Source organism: Chrysochloris asiatica, unplaced genomic scaffold (genome assembly GCF_000296735.1).
Source record: "Chrysochloris asiatica unplaced genomic scaffold, ChrAsi1.0 scaffold00084, whole genome shotgun sequence".
NCBI classification, from domain to species: domain Eukaryota; kingdom Metazoa; phylum Chordata; class Mammalia; order Afrosoricida; family Chrysochloridae; genus Chrysochloris; species Chrysochloris asiatica.
The window spans coordinates 4,183,749-4,202,993 of NW_006408602.1; the positions used below are offsets into that span (position 1 = coordinate 4,183,749).

At 36.3% G+C, this 19,245-nt stretch overlaps 1 protein-coding gene across 1 annotated transcript in view; it reads left to right on the top strand.

Annotated features, from left to right (window-relative positions):
* SIM1 (single-minded family bHLH transcription factor 1) overlaps positions 1 to 19,245 on the top strand; it is a 100,136-nt gene that overhangs the window by 76,523 nt on the left and 4,368 nt on the right. The window lies entirely within an intron of this gene.

The window sequence follows — 19,245 nt, forward strand, 5'->3', positions numbered from 1 at the left end:
GGTTAATGCGCTGGTCTGCATAGTTGGTTTGAATCACAAGGTCGACGGTTGAAGTTCAGCAGCTGTTCCTCAGAAACCCAATAGATGGACTCAAGCGTGGCAACAATAGTGAGGTTGACCCAGTATCTGACAGTGTTTTGTTCTGCTGTGCATAAGGTCACTATGGGTCAGTACCAACTCGATGGCACATAACAACAACAACAACAAATATATATATATATATATGTATATTTAGTACAATTATAATTATGTATTTAGTACAAAGCATTTTTCCAAGGCCTTGAATTAGGAGTGAATATGAAAGTGAATAGTGCCATTATTGTCTTTAAGATTCTTATAATCTAGAGAAAAAGGTAGTAGTTATGCTTTTACTGTAAGTTAGAATGTGTAAGTGCCTTTCTAGATACTTAAATGCAATGATTTGGGTGAGAATTCTTTTGATTGATCCAAGGAGGTTTTCTGATCATGGCTTTTTCTGGATTGGAAATTATTTTGGTCAAATGCTGGAGGTAGTGCCTAGTCATAGATTCATGGCTCTAAGGTATAACATTAGATATGTCTTCACTTAATGAAATAAGATGTTCTGGATCTGAGGAAGAGTTGATATCAGAAAAGGAATTGGATATCAGGTAAAGCAGCTTTGCTAAATTTAATTGGAAACCTTTGATTCTCCCTTAATGGAAGTGAAGGCTGGAAGTTTTGATCCTGCTCTTCAGCTGAACAAAAGAGAAGAGCAGAGGGAAATGACTGAATCCACAGACCTAGCACACTGCCAAGAGCAGCTTGGGCAGCCTGTCTTCTGTCTGTACCCAGAATAAACCAGGGGAAGATCAGACAAAGCTGTAATACAGGGGTTGGAGCAGGTGGTACCAGTAGTACCCGTCTAATTCAAGTCCATCTAATCTGCCATTTATATGCAGAAAATCAGAGTAAGTCAGAGCAACAGTGAAAGGATCGAAGTGGTTCTGGCTCATGCCTAAACCCATTGTGAAAGAGGATTACCATTAAAATTAGTGCTACTGGTCCTGGACACTCAGGATTTACCCAGTGAGCTAGAGTTGTTTTGGTATATTACCTATGCAAGTTGCCCTATTGATTATTTACATCTGTGGACACCATGACACAAAGGGCTTAATTAACTATTCATTCTATGTTTGCTATTACCTATTTGAAATCTTTAGCAGGATGAAAATGTCTTTATAATTTAGCCTTTGGATTTACAAAAGGGTGTGGTTATAGATTTTGTGGTTTGCGAATAGCTGTCTCCATATGCAGCCTGGTGTGATACTTGGCACTGTAAGATGAGCACTGGACTAGTAAACACAGGATTGACAGTTCAAACCCTCTAGCTGCTCTTGGAAACCTATACAGGGTTGCTATGAGTCAGAACCGACTCGATGGCAAACAACAACAACAACATGGTTGTGAATTTCATGGTTTGGGAACAGCTTTCTGCATATGGATCCCTACAGGAGATTCCTTACAGAATTTCATGTAAGAAACCTGGCCCTTGGTCCGGAGTGCTGATTTCCTTCCAGCTGCATAGTCCCCTGACAGCTAATGAGATGTGTGGACTATGGTTACTTCCTGTGAGAAAAATGACTGAAGCAAATCTCAGGAACATTTTTGTAACTGTGGGGGGTGGATTAAGAGAAGGCCTATAACATTTCAAACCACATTTGAAACATGTTAAAAAAACAACAAACTTTATAAAATATATCAGGGAATTTACAGGTATGAAAAGTTTCTCACCAGAATTTTTAAAGAGGCAAACATAACTAAAATGTGGATTAAAGCTAAAAATAGTATCACAATAAATAAAAGATTATAAATGGATCACATCATAAAACTAATGAGTGAAAATTTTCTGAACACATTCTTAAAATTGGATTTTGGGAAGCTGATAATTTACCATTATCCAAAAAGAAAAAAGAAAAGCCAAATGATTTAAAATTTTTAATAATTGAAGTTTGACTCTGTATTTTATTTCTAATTATTTTTACTATAGATATTTACTTCTCATTTCCCCTTGTGAAATCATTCTAAACTCTGGAATGTGACTCAAGATTGATATTTTTCCCTTCAGCACACTTTCTTTAATTTTTCTTGAAGCTTTCAAAGGCTTCATCTTTGGGAGTGATAATTAAGCTTAATTTCATAACAGCTCATTAGCATTTTTTCCAATGCTAAATATTTTTGAGAGTCGTATAGAAATCCTATTAGACTTTCTCAATGTATAGTCCATACAGAATTGTTCTCAATATTTATTATTAAGATGAAAAGTAAGAAACAGGGTAAACATTTCTATCTACTACGAGTTCTTGCTGTATACCATTTAGGTGGTTCTAACTCATCGTGACCCTCTACAGGGTTTTCAAGAGCAGCTGGTGGGTTTGAACTGCTGACCTTGCAGGAAATGAGATTAGCAGTCCAGTGCTTATCCTACATTGCCACACCAGGGCTCTACTACTAGTAGGAGTGTAAAAATGTAGAAAATAATTTCTATTTGACATCTTCTTTGCAGTTTCAGTTAGTTATAAAACGAAAAAGTTCCAATTTAGAAATGTACTTTATCATTTAACTGCTGTTCAGCGACATTATCACAAGCACATGGTTTCAGTCAAGCTCTCAGATTAACAAAATAACTTGTATTATTGTCTTTTAAAAATGCATTTGATTAAGACATTAAATTTTCTCTTATCCTTATGTTTATTCTTGAGAAAACTCCCAACAATTTCCAGCATGTGTAAGGAAAGCCGTTCTTTATAGTAAACACGACTCCTGTTTGAGGGAAGCATCCCCAGCAATGGGGGTTATTTTAATAGACATGCTGTATTACTTTAATCTAACCCTTTCACCATCTGTTCTTCCCATAACAGTGAATGAAAAAAAAGAACATATTTTATGTTTCAGGGTTACATTAGTAAAAAGTAAGATAAAAGTGATTTAAAAGCATGCATATGTTCTTAGTACAATGCAGTCTGCATCTGTGATGTTTTTTTCTCATGGTTCAGACACAAATCAAGAGGAAAGCTGCTCATGCCTGATAGAGTGAAAGTTTTTCATGGAAAACAGGACTTTACCATAAGAGGATCTCTTTATATATTTTGCAGCAAAAAATGACAAAAACCTCAATGAGCTGCCAGAATAAAAATAGATAACTGTAGCATCTATTGTTGGAACATCTGGCATTTTTCCTGAGCTGGGTTGTTGCTGCCACATTCAGATGAATGCAGAACACCTGCCTGGAATGTGCTGTTGAAACAGGAATGAGCCCAATGGCTGTTATCAAAAGGAGAATACCTGTGAATGTGATTGTGGCATAAGACACCTTCAGTGATGAGATGACATCATCTGAGAGTGTGCAGAGATGGTTTTCTGGAGGTGTAGAGTTTTGAGAAAGCTCACTTTGTTAAAATATACTTGGGGGCTTTAAAGGCTAAGACACTTTCATTGCCTTTGGTTTCCGAGAAATGGCTGGTGAGCTTGGTATGTTGTTAAGTGCTGTCGAGTCGGTTCCGACCCAAAGTGACCCTATATAGGGTTTCCAGGAACAGCTGCTAAGCTTGAACCATCAAGCTTACAGTTCAAAGTGACCTTGTAGTCCAGCACATTAACCCACAGCTCCACACCAGGACTCCGTGGCATAGGGTAGTGGAAATTCAATCTCTCCTCTGGAACGTCATCATCATGTGGCCTTGGGCAAAATTTCTTTCAAGCCTCATATGTTGCATCTGTAAAAGGGAATCAATGATAAAGTTGTTGTTAGCATTTAATAAAATGCTATCTGTGGAATCTTGGAATAATTACAAGCACACACCAAGTATTTGACGATGGTAACTCTTACAGTTATTCTGGGTTTAAATTCTTATATTCTAATCATATAGTAAATTGCCTCTTAATCAGTAATCACAGTTCCTTCCCCCAACCCTCTAAATAATTTGTGGTGTTAAAGGAACCAGTATTGACTCACACTCATTTGAAGTCCTGTATTATATAATTTTCCCCTCTCTATTTGGGTCTTTTGCCACTTTCTGACTTGTACAAAGTTCGTCTTGTGAAATCATCCTAACCTCTGGAATGTGCCTTAAGATTGGCCGTTTTCCGTTAAAAATGTTTTGTCTAAATTTTCCTGACATTTTCAAAGTCTTAACTCTTTGGCTGTTGTTGTTGTTAAGTACCGTGGAGTTGGTTCCGACTCATAGCGACCCTGCACAGGGTTTCTGAGGCTGTAAATCTTTACGGGAACAGAAAGCCTCATCTTTCTCCCACGGAACAGCTGATAGTTTCAAACTGCTGACCTTAAGGTTTGCAGCCTGATTCGTAACCACTACGCTACCAGAGCTCCTTTAACTCTTTGGTAGCTATATGTAATTAAGCTTAATTTCTTAAAAAAAAAAAAAAAAAATTGAAGTTTTTTAATCCAATACTAAATATTTCTGAGACGTGTATAAAAAACACAGTACACTTAGCCAGTCTAGTCTATACAGAGTTATTCTCATTATTTATTAATTAGATGGCAAAGTATTATTGTCATCTTATGGTCTGTGCATTATTCATATTCTAATGTGAACACCTTGAAAGTAAGACTCTATTTCTCGTATCACCTGGCACACTGTCTTGAAAATAGTGTTATTGTTTGTGGTTAAGTGCTGTTAAGTCAGTTCCAACTCATAGCGACCCTGAATAGGGTTTCCTAGGAGCAGTTGGTGGGTTGAAACTGCTGACCTTGCAGTTTGCAGCCCGGTGCTTATCCTACATCACTACAATCAATAAATATAAAAATAAATCTTAGGATGAGTGATTGTATATTGTTCTCATTGGTCCACAGTACTTTTTATATTCTTCTCTAGCACCATAACTCAAATATATCCATTTTCCCGATATTTACTTATTACAAATAAAGCTATTGTAGACATTTGTTAACTGGTATTTGTGGGAACATATTTTTATTTCTCTCAGATAAATGTCCAGAGTTGTGTATTCGCTATACAATTAGTGTTTTAAGAAACTACTAAGCTATTTTTCAGAATGGCTCTGTCATTTTACATGCCCTCCAGCAGCATGTGAGTTATCCAGGCTCTCTGCATCCTTGCCAACATTTGGTTTTGTCACTCTTTTATTTTTGGCCAGTCTGAAGGGTGTGTTGTGATAGTTCACTGTGGTTGCATATCCCTAGTGGCTAATGTTGAATACCTCTATATTTGATCATTTTTCATCCATCTTCTATCCTCTTCAGTAAAATATTTCATCATGTCTCTACTCTCATTCCTTTAAAAGTTTTGAGAATTCTTTATATGTTGTAGATACTAGTCATTTGTTGGACATATGCTTGCAAATAATTTTTCCCTATCTCTAGATTTTATCCTCTTAACAGGGTCTTTTGTAAGAAAAGGTCTTCAGTTTTGCTGAAGTCCAGTTGATAAAGTTTCTCTTTTATAGATTATGCTTCTGGTGTCCAGTATAGGAACTCTTTATTTAGCCCTAAATTTTGAAGATTTTCTTGTTATGTTTTAATATTGTATAGTTTTATGTTTTGCATTTAAGTCCATGATCCATTTGAGTTGATTTTTTGTGTAAGGTGTGAGGCTTATGTTGAGGTATTTCTGTTTTTTTTTTTTTTAACTTTTGCTTTTGTTTTGCCTATGAATGTCCCAATTTGCACCAGCAACATTTGTTGAAAAGGTAATTGTTTTCTTCGTTGAATTGCTTTTACATGTTGGGTGTATTTGTGTGGGTCTATTTCTGGGTTCTCTGTTCTGTCCTATTGATCTGTGTATCTATTCCTTGACCAATTTCATATAGTTTGATAACTATAGTAAATCTTAAAATTGAGTAGTCTCCCACTTTATTTTTCTTTTTCAAAGTTGCTCTTTTCCCCTTCTGTATAAATGTTAGAATAACCTTGTCTGTATCTATAGAAAATGTTGCTGGAATTTGATAGGAATTGTATTAAGTTGGCATGCCAAGTTGGAGAGAATTGACATCTTTTCTATGTGAGTCTTATAATCCATGAGCATGGTGTGTGCCTCTTCACTTATTTAAATACTTTCTAATTTCTTACATCAGGAGTCCTGGTGTGGCACTGTGGGTTAATGCACTAGACTGCAAAATCAGTTTGAACTGCAAGGTTGGTGGTTCAAGCTTACCAGTTGCTCCTTGGAAAACTTCTATGGGGTCTCTATGGGTCAGAACCTACTCGACAGCACTTAACAATTTCTTATGTCATCATTTTGTAGTTTTCAACATAGAAATCCTGGACATGTTTTGATTAGATTTGCACCTCAGAATTAATTTAATTTTGTGTGTGTGTGTGTGTGTGTGTGAATTGGTTGAAGATTTGCAGAGCAAGTCAGTTCCGTTCCACAGTTCAGACATATTTTGCTTCATGTCATGGATTACAGTCGCCATAATGTAGTATCACCCATCCGACTTCCTCCCAGTAACTTCCGTTTCCATTTCTTCTTCTTTCCTAACCCTTCCTGCCTTCTGAATTTTGTCTTTGGACAAATTCTGCTCTCTGGATTTTAAATGGTAGATTGTTTTAAGGTTTGCATACCTCCCTAGTATTATTGTTTACTTTAGAGTACTGTCTGTTGTTTGACTGAAAATTGAGTTGTGGGTGAGTTTATTTCCAGGCCTGAAGGGTGATTAAGTCTTGGGGGTTCTACTGATCTCTATCCAATAAGTCTTTATATTATTTTTTATTTTGAGTTTTGTTCCACATTTTTCTCCCACTCTATCCTAGACCTTCTGATATGACGATCCCTTTTAGAGTATTCAGTAGTGGTAGTTAGGTACCATCTAATTCTTATGGTCTCAGGGATATGGAGGCTGAAGTTTGTGTGGTCCATTAGTCCTTTTGACTGTTTCTGTGTGTCTTTGATTTTCTTCACTCTTCTTTACTCTGGACTGGGGAAGACCAATAGTTGTGCTCTACATGACCACTTTCAAGTTTTTAGGATTTTAGTCACTATTCACCAAAGTAGGATGTAGAACATTTTCTTTGTGGACTGTGTTGTACCAATTGACCTTGATATTGCCCAAGACTATGGTCCTGAGCCCCCAAGGTATTTGGTTATGACGAAGAAATTTTCATAACTTTTCTTCTGTATTCTATATAATATTTATGGCTACATTTGCAACACATACAAATACATATGTAGAAATATTCTTTGTCAAACTGTATATATTTGTGGGGATGGCCTCATTCTTCTTCCCATTTTGTTAAGCTTACATTTCTACCTCTGTATCCACTTATAGATTATTGTCAATACTGTTAGTGTAAGATTATGCATATAATAGTATTTTACTTTGTTACCTTTACTCTATAATTTTAAATGGCATTGCATTTTTAATTTCAATATCCACCTATCCATTATTATTATTGCATAGAACTGCAGTGGCATCACATTCATCATCAAAAAGATCATTTCAAAATCTATCTTAAAGTATAATGCTATCTGCTGGGATAATACTCATATGCCTAAAATGAAGGCCAGTTAATACCACTATTATTCAAATGTATACACCAACCACTATAGCTAGTGATAATGAAATTTAAGAATTCTACCAAGTTCTTCAGTCTGAAATTGATCAAACATGGAATCAAGATGTATTGATAATTACTGGTGATTGGAATGCAAAGGTTGGAAACAAAGAGGAAGGATCAGTAGTTGGAAAATATGACCATGGTGATAGAAATGATGCTGGAGATTGCATGATAGAATTTTGCAAGACCAATGACTTAATTCATTGAAAATATCTTTTTAAAGCAACATAAAAGGCATGGACCTCATCAGATTGCATACACAGATATTAAACTGGCTACATCTGTGGGAAGAGATAGTAAAATAACTCCATATTATCAGCCCAAACAAAACCATGGACAGACTGTGGAACAGACCATCAATTGCTCATATGTAAGTTTAGGCTGAAGTTGAAGAAAATTGAAACAGGTCCATGAGAGCCAAAATATGACCTTGAACATACTCCACCTAAATTTAGAGGTTATCTCAAGAACAGATTTATAGAGTAGGACACTAATCACTGAAGACCAGAGAGTTGTGGTATGACATTAAGAACACCATACAGGAAGAAAGCCAAAGGTCAGTAAGAAGACAAAAATGAAGGATAAAACCAAAATGGATGTCAGAAGAAACACTGAAACTTGCTCTGCAGTCTAGAGATGCTAAAGAAGAAATGAAGAGATAAAAAAGCTGAAGAGAAAATTTCCAAGGGCAGCTTGAGAAGAAGCCAAAGTCAACTATTATAATGAACTGTGCAAAGACCTGGAGTTAGACTACCAAAAGCATTTGTCAAGCTGAAAGAATTGAAGAAAAAACTCAAGCCTCAACTTTCAATATTGAAAAATTCTAAGGGCAAAATAAGGAGCTCTGGTAGCGTAGTAAGGAGCTCTGGTAACGTAGTGGTTACGAATCGGGCTGCGAACTGCAAGGTCAGCAGTTTGAAACTACCAGCTGCTCCGCGGGAGAAAGATGAGGCTTTCTGCTCCCGTAAAGATTTACAGCCTCAGAAACCCTGTACAGGGTCACTATGAGTTGGAACCAACTCCATGGCACATAACAACAACAACAACAACAAGGGCAAAATATTGGATGATGCAGAAAGGATAAAAAGAATACACAGTCAGTGTACCAAAAGGAAATGATTGATATTCAATCATTTTCAGAGTTGCATGTAATCAAGAGTCAGTGGTATTGGAGGAAGAAGTCCAAGGTGCATTGAAAGTACTGGAAAATAACAAGGCTCCAGGTATTGATAGAATAGAAATTGAAAAATTTCAACAACTAATGCAGCACTGGAAGCACTCCTACATCTGAGTCAAGAAGTTTGGAAGACAGCTACCTGGCCAACTGACGGGAAGAGATCCATATTTGTGTCCATTCAAAGAGAGGCATCCCAACAGAATGCAGAAATCATTGTACAATATAATTAATATCACATGCAAGTAAAATTTTGCTCAAGACAGTTATAAAACAGCTACAGAAGTACATTGACAGGGAACTGTCAGAGGCTCAAGCTGGATTCAGAAGAGGACACGGAATAAGGGATATCACTGCTGATGTACCAGAAAGATATTTTTCTGTGCTTTATTGACTATGCAAAAGGTTTTAACTGTGTGGATCATGACAAGCAATGGACAACATTATGGAGAATGAGTATTCCAGAACTTAATTATGCTCATGAAAAAGCTGTACATAGACCAAGAGGCTAGTATTTGAACAGAACAAGTGAGCACTGAATGGTTTAAAATCAAGAAGGGTATGTTCCAGGGTTGTATTTGTTCACCATATTTATTCAATCTGTATGCTGAGTAACTAATCTGAGAAGCTTGGTTATATGAAGAAGAACATGTCATCAGGATTGGAGGAAAAATCATTAACAGCCTGTGATATGCAGATGTATAACTTTGTTTGCTGAAAGTGAAAAGGACCTGAAATACTGATGAAGATCAAAGACCAATCTTCAGTATGGGTCACACCTCATTGTAAAGAAAGCAAAAATCCTTGCTACTGGACCAATACATAGCATCGTGATAAATGGAAAAAAGATTGAACTTGTGAAAGACTTCATTTTGCTTGGATCCACTATCAAGTCTCATAGAAGCAGCAGTCAAGAAATCAAAAGACAAATCACATATTGCATTAGGTAAATCTGCTGCACAAGACCTCTTTAGTGTTCAAGAGCAAAGATGTCAGTTTGAGGACTAAGGTGATCCTGACCCAAGCCATGGTTTTTCAGTAGCCTCATCTGTACAGGGTCACTATGGGTCGGACCCGACTCGATGGCACTTAACAACAACAACAACAACATCTGCATGTGAAAGTTGGACAATAAATAAGAAAGACCACAGAAGAAGAACATTAATAGTACCATGGATTGTCAAAAGAACAGACAAATCTGTGTTGGAAGAAGTACAGCCAGAATGCTTCTTAGAAGTCAGTTTGGTGAAACGTTGTCTCTCGTACTTTGAATTAGTCCACAGAGAAGGACATTATGCTTGGTAAAGGGAGGGTCAGCAAAAAAGAGGAAGACCCTCAAGGAGATGGATTGGCACAGTGGTTGCAACAACTGGCCTAAGTGTAACAATTGTGTGAATTGTGCATGACTAAGCAGTGTTTGTTCTGTTGTGCATAAAGACTCGATGATGGCACCTAACAGCAACAAAAGCAATGAATCTTATGTCTAGTTTTTATCTTGTGATCCTGCTGAACTCACTTATTAGCTCTATGAGTTTGTTTATTTGTCTTTTGTAGGTTTATAAGTAAACAGTCATATAATTTGCAAATAGGGATGGTTCATTTTTCTTCCTTTCTTATTTTTATATGCCTTGTAATTCCTTTTCTTGACTTATTGAGCTGGATAGAACTTCAGCAGTATGGTGAATAAGAATGATGAGAATGGACATCTTTGCCTTGTTCCTGATCTTGGGAAAGAAAGTATTCATTTCCTTACCACTATGCAGTTTTTTAGTAGGGTTTTTTGTTTGTTTGTTTGTTTTTTTAATCAGCTTGAGAAAATTCTCCTCTATGCTTTCTGAGAGCTTTGATCTTCAATGGGTATTAAATTTTGTCAAATGCCTTTTCTGGATTGATTGATTTGGTCATGTGACCTTCTTTCTTTAGCCTGCTATTATAATTGATTAAATTGATTGATTTTTGAATTGAACCATCTTTCATCCCTGGAATAAATGCCACTTGGTTATGATATGCTTCATTTTACGTATTGTGGAATTTCTTTGCTGTCTTATTAAGGTTTTTTTTGGTTGGTTTTTCTCTGTATTCATGATGGGTATTATTTTGCAGTTTTCTTTTTATTTTTTTAAGTTTTGTACTATCTGCCTGGTTCTCAGATCAGAGCAATTTTGGCCATTAAAAATGACTTGGAAATTCTTAGTGGTATGGTATTTTGGGGTTTAAGGCTGTTTTACTTTGTTGTTTCCTGCTTCTTCTCTGTTTTGTTTTTCTTTCTTACTTCTTTTTATTGTCTTCCTGTGGACAACTTGAACACAGTTTAGGATTTCTTTTTGCTTTAGTTATATTGCTTCTGAATATGCTTCTTTGCATATATTTTAGTGGTTTCTCTGGGTAGTATATAATGTATAACTTAACCATAGTCTACTGATATCATTTCCCCAGTCCAAATGAAGTGTAGATATCTAATCTATCTTTACATATTTTTAATCTTTTAAAATATAATTTAAAATTTTTAAAATATTATCTTTTAAATTGTAATATAATTATATTAGTTTTTTCTTCCACAGAAATTTAGAATCACAGTGTTAAAATTTTTACTTTAAACATCAAGTATAATCTTAAAAGTATAGAAGAAGGAGAATCTGTTTTATTTATTCATATCTTTACTTATGGTATTCTTTCTGAATTCTTGATATTCTAAGACTCCTTATTTTATTGCAACTTTGCTGTTTAGATAATATATTTTAGCCATTATTTTAAGATAAGCTTGCCTGTGACAATTTTCCTTCACCTGAGAATGTCTCGATTTCTTCATTTCTGCAGGATATTGTTGTTGAGTCTGATAGTCTATTTTGCCATGTTTCTGGCTTCCATGGATTTTGATAAGAAATCATCTGTTATTCACATTTTTCCTATAGATAATTTCTTTCTGCATTCAGTATTTTTTATTTGCTTTGATATTATTTTACATAAGTTTGATTGTTTTATGTCTGTGACTTTCTTTAGGTTTACCCTGTTTGAGGTTTTTTCAACTTCTTGAAACTGTAGGTTTATGTCTTTTGTAAAATTTGGGAAATTTTCAGTTATAATTTCTTTGGGTACTTATTCAGCCCTGCCCTTTTTCTTCTCTGTCTTGGGGAACCAGTGACACAAGGTTGAATCTTTTGTTATCGTCCCATGGTCCCTGAATGTGTTCTTTTTCCTTCCAGTCTATTTTCTCCTTGTCATTCAGATTGTATAATTTGTCATCTGTTTTCAAGGCCAATGATTATTTCCTCTGGCCACTCCATTCCTCTGTTAAGCTTATCACTGAGATTTTAATTTTAGTTATTATATTTTTAAGTTTAGACGTTCTATTAGGTTATTTGCGTTTAGTAGGAAGAATAGGAAAAAATACATCTACTCTTTCTTTCTGGAAGCACAAGCCTCATTCTTATTTAAATTTTTAGTATTTAGGAAGATTTGTTTGTTATCCTTATATTTATTCCTTTTAGAGTGTTCCTAACCCCCTTTATTTTTTATGCAACCTTTCACTCTCTGTTCAGCTAATGTTAAATAATTTCTTTTGGCTGCCACCATGTCTATACAACAGTCAATGATATTATTCTTGTTTTCCCTGTCTCTTATTTCAGTTTTAAAGTTGCATCTTTTTTTATTAGAATATATTGCACTTACATACTATTCTTTCATTCATGCCTCTTCCTTTGTTTTAGTCTTAGTTTTACAATTAAGTATATTAAATGTTCATCATTCATTCTTTGGTTGAAGGTTCCCTAATAATCTCTAGGTTGACTGAACCTCATCCTCTATTAGATTCCTTGAGAAGGAAACAAGATACAGTATTGTCTGATTTCTTGCATGTTTGGAACTTTAGAAATCTGATACCATATACTTTTTTTCTCACTAATAATTGATATTTTTGCCTGGGAAATCCTAAGGGTGTTTTTTGTTGTTGTTGTTGTTTGGTTGGTTTTTATCTTTAAGATAAGTGTTTTATTAGGTTATATCTTAAAATTGAACATTTCAGAACATTTCTTTCTTGTGAAGGTTGATTTAAGATTTTCTTATTTCTGAAAAGTTTCTTGGATTGTGGTTTTAATTTTAAATTGTTTTATTTTTCTTCTTTAGGACTTGAATTATGCATATATAGAAACTTTTCTGCTTATCTTCTTTCAACCACGTTCTCTCTAAATTTAAAACAATTTATCTCAGGTTTCTCAGATGTTTTCCTATCTTCTTTAATTTCTCTTATTAAATTTTCATCAAAATGATTGTCCTTTTGGCAACTTGTAGTTATTCCTCAATTATTCATTTTCTTTGAGTTTAGTCAGTATTTAAACTATCACATTTTTCCAAATTTGTTGTTTTTCTTGGTCCATTTCTTAGTTTTAAAATTTTAGATTCCATGTATATGAATATGTGTGTGTGTGGTGTGTATACATGTATCTCCAAATGCTTGTTGAAGGTACTTAGTTACGAGTATTGTTTTACAATTTTATTTTGTTTAATGGTTAGTTATTTCGTGAGCATTTTTATTAGCTTAGCTGTTTTTGTTTCTATTGTTACGTTTTTCTTACAGGAGCTTACATGGGGTTTGTTTAAATTTTTTCCTCTTCCTTTGCATTCATTCCATGGACTGAGTTACTAATTCAAGAATGGCCTTTTCTGTCAGCTTTGTAAATAGAGGTTTTTTTAAAAATGGATAATGATAGTGGTAAGGAGTGTAGTGATAAGATTGGCCGGAATTGTTTTACTTCCACAAGACCTTTAATTTCCCCTCTTCCTTTATTTCTTTCAGTGCAGTGTTTCTGAGGGGATATAACCCATTCTCTACTGATAGTTTTCTCTTCTAGAAGTTGTGGTTCTCTGAGGTTGCCACTTTGGATTCTGGCCATCTTTGAGTTCCTTTCCTATAGTTAGTATGGTGAACCACTGCATACTGACTTGTGTTTTTGTTTTGGAATTTAGTATTTTACTTTTTCTTTTTAGGTTGCTTGTGGCCGATCAGTGTTTGTGTCTCTATACCCTTATCTTTTTCTTCCAGGGGCCTTCTCTCTCTCTTTTTTTTTCTCAATGTTTTATTATGAATTATGTGATAGTTTACATGGGAGAACATTAGCTTTACATTCATCCTATCATATATCATTTCATTGCCATGGTTACAATTCCCTCCATGCGTCATCAGCAAACCAAAGGGTATACCCTGCAAGCCTGCTCCTTGGTTGTCAGCACACAGACTCCAGAGGTTCTCTTTAACTTCTCCTCATCCTGCTTACTGCATCGATAGCCCAATAGCAACAGTGATTATACTTTTTGTTTATATTTTTACTTGTTGGTAATTTAAAGTTTGTTATATTCTCTGTCTTATAATACTGATAGCATAGGTCATGTGTGATTCTTTTGTGCTCCTTGGTAAATGTATAATTTTTTTTTGAGCTTGTGTGAAGAGATGCAGATTCAAATAGCTGCCATTATCCTCCTTGTTCAGACGTACCTAGAATGTAGTAATTTGTTGACCAATGAACATTGTGTAATCACTATAAAATGTATATCTTGATAGAACACTTAGGATAAAATTGGCATTATTGTTAAATTGTAGCTTACATAATAACTTTCTTCTTATAACCATTATAGTAACAATTCTTGGACTTTACTTACAATTCTAAATAATTATCTTTAAATGAAATATAGGGACAGACATAGGAATCATGGATTTCAATACTAGAAAGGATGTTAAATGATTGCTGTATAATATAGAGCTAAAAGAAAAGTTAGAGACTAATCTAGTCTAATATGTCATGATACAGATGAAGGAATTTGCCCAAGGTCACGCTCAGAATTAGTAGCAGGACTTTGAAACAAATTCTTTAGCTCCCTGTCCTCGGTGGGGGCTTCTTCCATTTAGTGTCCCCATCTCTTATTCAGTCTTTGGTAGGGAATGTGTTATTATGGCTATTTTCTTGATGAGTCAAAATGCATTAAATCATTTGCCCAAGATCACACATATAGTTTAATTGTTAATCATAGGTAATACTTTTAGTCATTCGTTACACCATGAATTGGCTGGCTGCCTTCTTCCTTTCCTACCCTATATTCTTCCTCAAATATTTCATGAACACCTGAAATGTTTCAGATCTAATAGTGGGGTTGTAGTGACATCAGCTGAGTTTAAGTGTAGTATTGTTGTTGTTAAGTGCTTTAGAATCGGTTCCCACTCATACCATGTTGTTGTTGTTAAGTGCTGTCGAGTCGATTCTGACCCATGTTGTTGTTGTCAGGTGCCATTGAGTCGGAACCGACTCATAGCGACCCTATGTACAGCAGAATGAAACAATGTCCGATCCTGTTGTTAAGTCCTGTCGTGTTGATTCTGACCCATAGTGACCCTGTATAGGGTTTCCAAGGAGCAGCTGATGAGCTTGAACCACTGACCTTGCAGTTCAAACAACTTTGCAGTCTGATGCATTAGCCCACAGCACCACACCAGGACTCAGACCATAGTTCCTTTTAAAGGGATGAATGTGAGTCAGCGTTTTGATAATACACTTGATGCAAATTTACAAGTCTTCCTCTTGAAAAACAAAGACTTTTCTTCCATACCATTAAGGCATTGTGAGCTCTTGGTCTAACTGAACAACCCAATTCTGCTTACTTGACTATCTTAGGGCAGTATAATGGCTGTTGTAGTTTCTTGATTATTGACAAGAGACTGAGCTTTGAAATTCTTCTTCTGGGTGCTCTTGAAATGTGTGTCTCATGTATGTCAGGGTTGCCTTGTGTTGAATTTTCTTTGTGAGTGAAGGACAGAGAATGTTCTTTGTTGCGCCAATAGCACTTTCCCATATACACTCAAGGAAAGCTTTTCCCCCTCTCAACAGGGCTCAAAAGTCTTGACTGGAGTACTTCAGAAATAGACCTGGTTTATACTTTTATAAAAACAAGCAGTCTGGGCAACTCCTAGCTTAGAATAGCACTGGTGATCTTAGATTCTCCTAGGCAAGCTCATGCATGGTCCTGCCAAAGGCAAATGTATAGCAATGTGATCCCAGCCAGAGTAAAGGTAGTGGGTGTTCACCCCTTGCTTTGGTGAAAGTGATGTTTTCTAGAGAGAGAGGCTGCTGTCCATTGGGAACAAAAGCTGATAGTGTGGTGTGAGAAGTTTGATATAGGGAACTGAGCTCAAAATAATCTGCCAGGGAGAGAAGCTGGATTTAAATTTTTTTTTTTCTTGATGGAATATGTTGATAGTTCACATGTACATCATCTAAAGTAATAATCAGAAAGGGGAATGGAAGAATCTTGAACATGGAATTTGAATAGAACTTTGTACTGAGCATGCTACGTTTATTAGCATACCATTGAAGTTCCCCAGATAAACCTCTATACCTCATCTTTCTGGTTCCATGAAACCCCTGCTAGACTGAGCTGCCTCTTTGCACTGAAGAGAGAAGAACCAGAATTCCTCCTGTGCAGGGTGATGGGAAGAGTTTGCCTTGTCCTGGGAAGGTCTCATTATGGGTGAAATTTGTTCAGCCAGCATATGACAAGGGAAGAATAGTGAAGACTAGGGATTTCCCCTCTTCTCTCTACAATACAAACACTTCTCTTTCTTCTAGATAATAAAAAAAGGAAAAAATGTAAAAATGGACTTATATTTTGGTTTCTGAACTGTAAAACAGATTTTGCCAGTTCTCTGCAAAATAACTCTAATATTTGATTCTTTTCTCTTCTCTCTTCCTTAACCAGTATTTTTTCCTTAAGTGTGAAATCATGGTTTGAGCTCAGGCTTTGAGACCGGATAGATTGTGGGTTGACCATGGTGATTTATTAGAATTCTCAGGGATGTAGTTTGCTCATCTATAAAATAGAGATTGATGCTCTGTCTAGAGTTGTGAGGACTAAATACCATAATGCATACACACTGCTGGTTAGCACCTCTTCAGCATGTGGTGCACTGTCAGTAAATGGCATCTATTATTATCGTAGCAGGTAATCTCTATAAAGAACCAAGAATTGTGCTCAACACTTGGCAACCAAACACTGGTGGGCATTATTATATTAATAATCTTAGTGGTTAGTGAGACTCACTTCATAATGAGTGCTCTGTCAAGCACTTCAACTAGACAAATGCTCTGTGAGCAACATGATTCTACAGCACTGCTGCAGCTTGTTGGGTTTTGATGATCCTATCATATTTAAGGAGTCCTGGTGTGGTGCTGAAGGGTGAGCACCCAACCACAAGGTCGGTTTGAACGGCAGAGTGGCAGTTCAAATCCACTAGCTGCTCCTCAGAAACTCTATATTGTAGGGATGGGGAACCTTTTTTTTCTGCCAAACTTTATTACATCTATTCACGGGCCGTACAAGATTACCAACTTAAAAATTAGTCTGTTATATATAGGTAAACATTTAATGAACTCACCCCTAGTGTTATGGCTGGAACTCTGGTTACCTTAGCAGGGCCATACCAAATGATTTTGAGAGCCTTATACGGCTTCTGGGCCAGATGTTCGCCCCCTGCTACACAGGGTTGCTATGAGATGGCTCTTAGCAGCAATAATGCATACTTTAAGTTTTACTTTAGAAAGCAAAAAGTACAGCCTACTGGTATGAATAAAAACAAATGAAAACCCAAACCCACTGCTGTCAAGTTGATCCTAACACACAGTGACCCTAGAGGACAGAGTAGAACTGCCCCATACCATTTCTGGAGGTGTAAATAAATCCTCATGGAATCAGGTTGCCTCATCTTTCTCCAGTGGAGAAGCTAGTGGGTTCCAACGGACAATTTTTCTGTTTTCAGCCTAAATCTTCACCCATTGTACCACCAGGGTTCAGGTTACAGGGACAAGACTTTTTGGAAATTATGTCGCAATTGAATTTGGTAAGCTTTTTTGAATCTTCTACCATGTACCGGCATAGCCCTCAGTTAACAGTTGTCTAGTGTGAAGAGTTAAGGTTCTGCATATTGGTACCTCAAACCTTTTTGTTCCTTAAAGTGGAAAGTAATCAGAAGTGAAATATTGATCTCTCTTGGTCTCGTGCTTTAACCATATCTCTCTACTGCCATCGAGACGGTTCTGACTCAGTGACCCACTGCAGAGAGCAGATGTAGATGGATATGGTTAAAACAAGAAACCAAGAGACAGAATAGAATTGGTCCATAGGGTTTCTAAGGCTGTAAATCTTTATGGAAGCAGACTGCTTCATCTTTCTCTTACAGAATGGCTGGAGGTTTCCAACCATCAATCTTTTGGATAGCAGCCCAATTTTTCATCCACTGCATCACCGGGGTGCCTTTCTCATTTAGGTAGTGATGAAGAACTTGGGGTTCAATCTTGGATCTGCCACCTGCATATTGTTAGTAGACTGTCAGTTAATGCTTGTTATTATGTAACTGCATAGACCATCAGTTAATGCTTGTTATTATTATTTTTATTGTGGTAAATATATATAAAACAAAACATCTGCCATTTCAACATTTTTCTTATGTACATTTCAGAGACATTAATTACATTCATCATGTTGTTCAACCATTACCTTTTTCCTTTCCCATTTTTTTCCCATCACCTTTAACAGAGGCTCCATGTTCCCTAAGCATTGAATCTTCCTTTCTGCTTCCCTCCTTCCATTCCCTGATAACCACTAATAAGCTTCGTTATTTATATACTTTCCTATTCTAGGTATTTCATATAAATAAGAGCATACAATATTAGTCTCTTTGTGACTAATTTATTTAACTCAGCATGATATTTATCCATATTGCAGCACGTACCAAGACTTCATCTCTCATTATGGATGAGTAATACTCCAATGTATGTATATATCACATTTTGCATAGCCACTCATATGTTGTTGTTAGCTACCATCGAGTTGGTACCAACTCATAGTGACCATATGACAGCAGAATGAAACACTGCCCGAGCCTGGTCCAACTTCACTGTTGTTGCCACTCTTGAGCCCATCGATGCTGTCACCTTGCCAATCCATCTCATTGGGGGTCTTCCTCTTTTTCTCTGACCCTCCACTCTACCAAACATGATATCCTTCTCCAGTGACTGGTCCCTCCTGACAATATGTCCGAAGTATGAGAGACGAAGTTTGGACATCCTGGCCTCCAAGGAGCACTCTGGCTGCACTTCTTCCAATACAGATCTGTTGGTTCTTTTGGCAGTCTATGGCACTTTCAATATTCTCCTCCAACACCATAACTCAAAAGTATCAATTCTTCTATTATCTTCCTTACTCACTGTCCAGCTTTTGCATGCATATGAGGATACTGAAAATACCATGACTTGGGTCAGGCATACCTTAGTCTTCAAGCTGACATCTTTGCTCTTCAACACTTTAAAAAGGTATTGTGCAGCAGATTTGCCTAATGTAATATGTCATTTGATTTCTTGACTACTGCTTTCATGAGTGTTGATAGTCGATCCAAGAAGAATGAAGTCCTTGACAACTTCAATCTTTTCTCCATTGATAAGTGTTGCTTATTGGTCCAGTGGGTGAGGATTTTTGTTTTCTT